The sequence below is a fragment of the Podarcis bocagei genome (assembly GCF_964188305.1).
Source record: "Podarcis bocagei genome assembly, chromosome: 3".
NCBI classification, from domain to species: Eukaryota; Metazoa; Chordata; class Lepidosauria; order Squamata; family Lacertidae; genus Podarcis; species Podarcis bocagei.
The window spans coordinates 87,864,946-87,871,660 of record NC_138127.1 but is presented as its reverse complement, the minus strand read 5'-3'; the positions used below and the strand labels follow the sequence as shown (position 1 = coordinate 87,871,660).

Here is a 6,715-nt window from a genome sequence, read left to right as displayed (position 1 = left end):
GTCAGTAGCAGGGGAGGGTTCTGAGCAGGAAGTGTCAGAAGAGGAAGACTGGGAAATGACGCATGAAACCGAGCAGGGGGCGGAGACTAGTCACACAGAGCAGGGGGTCAGAGATGGTGAAGAGCCCTATAACCCACCAGAGCCGGGAGGAGGAAGTTCAGACTCAGAAAGGGGGGGGCATTCACATCAGCACAGGCAAGGAGGGAAATGAAACATAAAGATAAAAAACGTGTTGCGAGGTTTCCACGCCTACTTTGTTGGCGCCGGAATTGAAAGAAGCCACTCCCCGAATCTGACTCGACAGGTTCAGACGCAGGTTTGGACTCATGGTTTTCAACTGTAATAAAGACTGTAAATATCACGCTGAGTGTACTGGAGTGTTATTGCGAAGAGGGAACACCACCTTGACATAGTGGCTAACAATCTCCTTTCCCTTCCTCCCCCACAACAAACACTCTGTGAGGTGAGTAAGGCTGAGAGACTTCAGACAAGTGTGACTAGCCCAAGGTCACCCAGCAGCTGCATGTGGAGGAGCGGGGAATCGAACCCGGTTCACCAGATTATGAGTCCACCGCTCCTAACCACTACACCACACTGGCTCCTAACACCTGCACCGTCATTGCTGCACCGTTCTTGGCTTGGAGGGCAACAACATCAGCCTTCATAGGCAATTCTTAATAGTGACATTCAACTAAGTCACCTTGGAGAAGACACATTGAAATCAATGGGCCTACTCTGAGCATTACTATATTGGCTATCAGACAGATTATGAATGACAACAGAAATAGTTAGTGATCACCAAATAGGCCATAATTAAGGGTGATTTGTGGGTGGGGAAAAATACAATTTAGTATTTTATTGTGATAATTCTGCATTTTAACTTGCCTTCCCCACCATGGTGCCCTCTAGATTTTTGGAACAATTACTCCCACCAGCCCCAGCCAGCATGGCCAATGAACAGGCATGATAGAAGCTGTAATACATCAACATACGTTGATGACCTTTCATGTTGGGAAAAGCTGGTTTAGACAATGCGGTTTGGGCAGTCATCCTCCGCTGTCAACAAGCCGTAGTTAAGCACAACCAATATGCTGTGGATTTTGCATTCATAACCGGCTTCTTTGTCAGGTAGATTACCCCTTATGGATGGATAGCTTTTTCCTCACTCCCCTGCCCAATGAAGAAACTGGCTTCCTTTCCATATCACAAACATACCTTCTGAGCTAAGTATCTGGCCAAATGTCACTGGCTGTATCACCAAGACGCTCGTGACTGTTTAAGTTGCGCCAGCCAACGGTCATGGCTTTCAGTTCACAGTTTATTCATTAAGTTCCAATCCCTTGAAAACACTGACACCATTAAGGAGGTGCCACATAGAAGTCACGTCTAAAAGAATTTGTGCTCTGATCCTTCATCTCAGCTCACCACAGGCAAACAGTCACAGAGAGAGCTGGCTTGGGGTTCTGGAATGGTGTTTGCTTTTTGCCCGTGAGGTCTCCTCCGTTGTTTTCATTCAGCCATTTTTCATCCCACTCTTTCAAAGACTGATCTTTTTCTACCTGGGTGTGCTCCATATATTTACACTCCTATAGATCTTTCCTCTCTGTTGCGGTCGTAATTCCTTTTCCCAAGCAGAAATGTATTAGCGGTCGGGGAGTAGAATTGCCAGATTCTAGAGTAAGACAAAGACTTTGGCTTCCAGCTCTGACTGTTTCTTTTATCCCTGCCCTCCTTTCCTGCAAAGTTTTCATGAATAAAAGAACCATATGTGATTTATTCCATAATGTGTAAACCAGCTGTTTTGGAGGAGCCGTCTTCATTGCAATAGCCTTACTCCAGGAGTAAGTGTTTTGAGGGCTGTGGTTGTGGTCTGAAACATGATACCATATCATGGAGCGGGGCGGGAGGGAGGATAGAAAGACCAGAGCGGAAAGACAAAAACAAGCACATGCTTATTCTCTTAAAACCATATATGTATGACTTCTGCAAGGAAGGAAAAAAAGAACTTTCTGTAGTGGTTGAATTAGCCTCAACCTCATTTTTAAGTCAATAAAATTGCAATTGAAGCTGTCTTTGAAATGAAACTCTTTTTAGATTTAAGCTCCACAAAGTGGGGGGATGGAAGGAAAGGAAGTGGTTTCCAAATTTTGCAAAGAGTTCATCTTATGCTTATGCATAACTCTGCACATATGAGATTGTGGTTTATCCAAGCTGTGTGATTATTAAGGGAATGGCTTTAAGAAGGTTTTTTTTTTTTAATGCTTACTTTTTTCTGACTTTTTTCTTTTCTTCTAGTGCCTGTTTGTTTCAGCCAAGAAGCGGCGCTGAGGGAATGACAGAGAGAACTGTGTGAGAGCCTGTTCTCACGGTCCTTTCAAGCTGGCAGGAAGAACCGACCGCTGTAAATATCATAAGAACATCTGATCTTACAACTTTCCAGCTCAATTTCCAAACCAAAGTGGTTTGGTAAAGAATATGGACTTTTGGATGGTAGTTATGGTTGAACAGCATCTGAACCTTTAGAGGCTTAAGAGTTTTGACATCGGTTGGAAGAGTTGATGGCATCTCAGTGAGGTTTATTCGTCTTCAGCCTTCTTCTTTTTTTGCCAGTTGTGGAAGGTGGCATCAGACAGCCAGATCAGTTTGGACCAGCACCATGTTAGGAAGATGAGATGCCGACAGTTGTAAACAGAGTCATCATGGGAGTACAGCATTTATTTAGGGGCAGGGACCAAAAATCCAACAACCTATCTTTGCATCTTTAAACATTGCTTTCACTCTTGTTCAAGCAAACACAAGAAATAAACTTGTCCCTTCTTCTGTCCCCCCCATCTTCATTCAAACCTCCTGCTCCTAGCACCTTACAGTTCATCCCTTCCCCAGACTGAACCCCTGTGTCCTACCACCACTGTCCTGGATCTAAGTCTCTTTCCTCTGAATCATCCAGGAGGGCGGCTCTTGGGTGGGCAGCCATTCCCTGACATAAGATGTCTGACAAACAAAATGTCAACAAGTGAAGCTTTCCCCATAGTTGTGCTCCCATACTAGAAAAGGCCTGTTGGAGTTCTGTCTACCACACATCCTTGCTCTTCCCTGCTGCGAATTCCAAACCATTTCATGACTCAAATTGAATGACATGTAAACCTGTTATGCCACCCCATTTTGAACCCTTAGCCTGGCAATACAGCCTTTAGTGCAATTATTTAGAGCAAATATGGTATTTCAGACTGTGTGTGTGTCAAAAAAGACTTAAGATTTACAGCAGCCAAAGTTCAAATGCCCATGCTTGGATGAATTCAAGATTAAATAGCTAAAAAACAAGTCCCTTATTCTTTGAGCATTTGTTGAGCTGATTTATTTTTACCTCGTAATAATTATAGCAATCTTATCAGCGTGGGTCTAAAAGTCACTCCTTCATTCAAGCGAAAAGGATTTGAGCCTTTGGCATGAGTATGCCCATTTAAGGCCACATCCACACCATACCTGGGAAAACCAGCCAGATGGGTGGGGTATAAACATATTACTCTTGTTGTTGTTATTGTTGTTGTTGTTCCTCCTATCATCTGCCTCCAGGTCCAGGGACATATCTAGAACCATACTGAGTCTGCTTAAATCCTCTCTTCAGAAAGGGGCTGTCAGTGTTCAGCTTGCTTGCAGCTGCCTACCCTTCCAGCATTCATCTTCATTGGGCATCTGGGCTGCCCAAGACATTTTGCTGCCTGAGACAAAGTATGTTCAGAAACCCACTGGGCTGGCAGATGAATGTTGTTCCAGCACTGGTGATGGGATAGTGCCCTCCACCACACTTGTATTACAGGCCGTGTGGCACACATAGCTCTGTTTTCTGCCAGGGAGCTCAGGAGGAGCAACTGAGGGCCTGCCACTGCTTTCCCACAGCACCTGCCACCTGAGGCAGTTGACTCATTCTACTTAATGCCAGGACCGACCCTGTCAGGCATCCAATGGGTTACATCCAATGTAGTGCTACATGAATGTTCTATGGGAGCAAAGATTTCTGTTTGTGCAATGAAATATTCTCCCCTACCCCCCAAGACCTGTTCTTTCCCCGACCTTCTAGAGCATATTTGTTGAGTGGGGGGGGGGGCACATGGCATGTGGGGAAAAGAGAGGAGGTGAAAGTCCCACCACACAAGCAGAAATCCTTGAGCTGATGGGACATGGTAGCTGAATACTGCCCAATGTGCTTTGACTTCCACAGATATCCTTCTCCTCCTTTGCCACTTAACTGATCATCCAAGATGACTGATGTCCATAGGCTGTGCCTGCACTGGAATCCCCACATTTTTAAAAGGCTAGATCATCTTCTGCTTCCAAGCAATAAATCATCCTCACCCTACGGTACATATTTATGCCTGGAGTTAGCAGAACTGCTCAGGATTTGGACTGCCGGACAGCTTTTGTTTAAGCACATGCTTTCGATCCTCTTAGCGGCTTCACATTTCAAATGAAAATATTTGGTCACATTGATTAACTGTGAGTTCCAAGTTAGCAACACCAGGTATGAAAGGCCTTTTTAAAAAACTGAAAGTGTATCCTTGTGTGGGTTTGCCATTGATGGAGTCCAGATGGAAATGTGACTCGAAAGGTCAGGTTAGTTTTGACCTGGGCTCGTCTTTTGAAAGACCCATTTCCAGCCATCAACACCATACATCTCGCACCGGGCTGCCATAACACCCAAGAAAGGCTTGAATTCTCGACGTTAAGTCTCTAGGAAATAACACTGAGAAATTCACTTCCTTGCAGTGTTTTCCTCCAAGACTCAAAATGGCAGCGGTTTTCGCGTGCTCTGCTCCCTTCGCAGGAAATGGACTCTCCTTTTTCATTTTAAGTGCTCCCACTCTGGCTATTGATTGATTGATTTTTGCTTTACTTGACTTGACAGGATGAGGTTGATCAAACCTGCACTGTCTGGATCTTGCCGAGTGGAATAGGCTGCAGACACTGGCTTGTGCTTGTCGCTTGTCATATAAATTATATCAAAGTGCGCTGTAAATCTTTTTTCCTTTTTCCTTTTTGTCTTTCAGGGGAATTCCCGTTTTTAAAAAAGAAAGTGGTGATGGTGAAAGGACCCTAAATTCCAAATTTAAAAGAAAAAAAGAATAAGGTATTTGCTTGCCGGGCACTCTCTAAACACAGTGCAGATTTGTAGGGCAAATGCACATTTAGAAAGCCGCACAGTTCATTAATGAGGAATACAGTGAAATATAAGACTATTTACAACAGGAATGGGAACTGGTGAGTCTCCAGATGATGTTGGACTCCATCAGCCTCAGCCAATGTGGCCAACGGTCAGGAACGATCATTCTCTAAGCCAGAGATTTTCAACCTTTATGAGTCCACGGCTCCCTTGACCAATTGCATTCTTTCTGTGGCACCCTGTGGGGCTCAGGAGCCCAGTTATATCACCAATTGCCTGCAGAGCCGGCAGCCCCTCACCCCTTTTCGAACACATTCCCTTGTGGAGTGTTCCCTCAGCCTCCTCTTCCATCTCATTGGGAGTCCTCCAGGCAGCTGCCACCCCTCTCCCCATCCCAAAGAGCAGTTCCTCCTCACGCTGCCCCACAGAGGTCTGGGAAGAGGATGCCCCCAGCCTTAGCAGCCCAATGGAGAATGGCCAAAGGTGAACTTGAGACAAACAGCTGCACAAGCCTTTGGGAGGCAGAGATGTGAGAGGGCTTCAGATGAGGGAGGGGAGGAAAGAGGGAGAGAGGCCAGTGTTGCCCACGGCACCCCTGACTATCATTCAAGGCACCCCAGGGTGTTACAGCACACTGGTTGAAACCCCCTGCTCTAAGCCATTCAAGTGGCACAGCTTGTCATGCAAATTGAGCACTTTCCACCACAACCCTGCAAACCTCTTAGAAGAAAAGATTGCCTTGAAAGGAGGGAAAGGCACCAGATTCCTCCTGGCACCTCGGTTTTCGGAAACTCTCAACAGTTTCGGCTCCGAGAGTTGGGGTCAGTTTACAGTTGGGGTCCCTTGTAACCCTTCTGTGATTCTATGATTTCTCATGGACAGCCTTCTGGAGCCACATGCCAGTAATAAGTGCAGCCAGGGACAAAAGTGGGTGAGGCAATATATGTGATTCTTACTGCTGTGCAATAGACTCCATTCCATCCATGCCAAATTCTATATTTCTGCACACATATTATCTCCAACCGGACAAGTGAATAGCATTATCACAGGACAAAGGCACATTTCAGCCAGGCACAAGCACTCGCAGAAGGGGCGGAGCAAAGCTGGTGAGGGGTGTGGCCTTGAGAAAGTGAGACCTGAGGGTCAGGCAGAGAGGGCGGAGCTACGGGCCTCAAGTTCCCCATCTCTGATCTAGCAGAAGTAAATACAATTTGAGCCTCATTAAGTTTACTGGTGGAGCAAAGGTGGTGTTTAACTCTCTGATGGAAAATAATGAGAAATGGAAGGGCTTCACTGTGGTGTGGCCAAGGTAAAAATGTTTCACATCAACCAGATTTAAATGAATTGATGCAGGCATGCTTTGGGGTTCTGATAATCAATCTGTGCAATCCATTAAAATCAGGGGGAGATTTTTGCCTTAGAGTTCAGGTTTTATTCCTATGGCTCTCCTGAACAATCTGCCTGACTATTTTGAAGTGAAGAACATGAAACCAAGATCTGTTGAGGAAGCATGGAATGGAACTGAAAAGTATGGATTCCAAAGTCTTGATACGTGCT

The 6,715-nt window shown here is 45.5% G+C and overlaps 1 long non-coding RNA gene across 1 annotated transcript; it reads left to right on the top strand.

The window, feature by feature from the left end:
* Nucleotides 1-272: 272 nt before the first annotated feature.
* LOC308582748 lies at nt 273-2,824 on the top strand. Its single transcript, XR_014005834.1, has 2 exons — nt 273-304; nt 2,296-2,824. It is a non-coding gene; the product is annotated as an uncharacterized lncRNA (long non-coding RNA).
* The last annotated feature ends 3,891 nt before the right edge of the window (nt 2,825-6,715 follow it).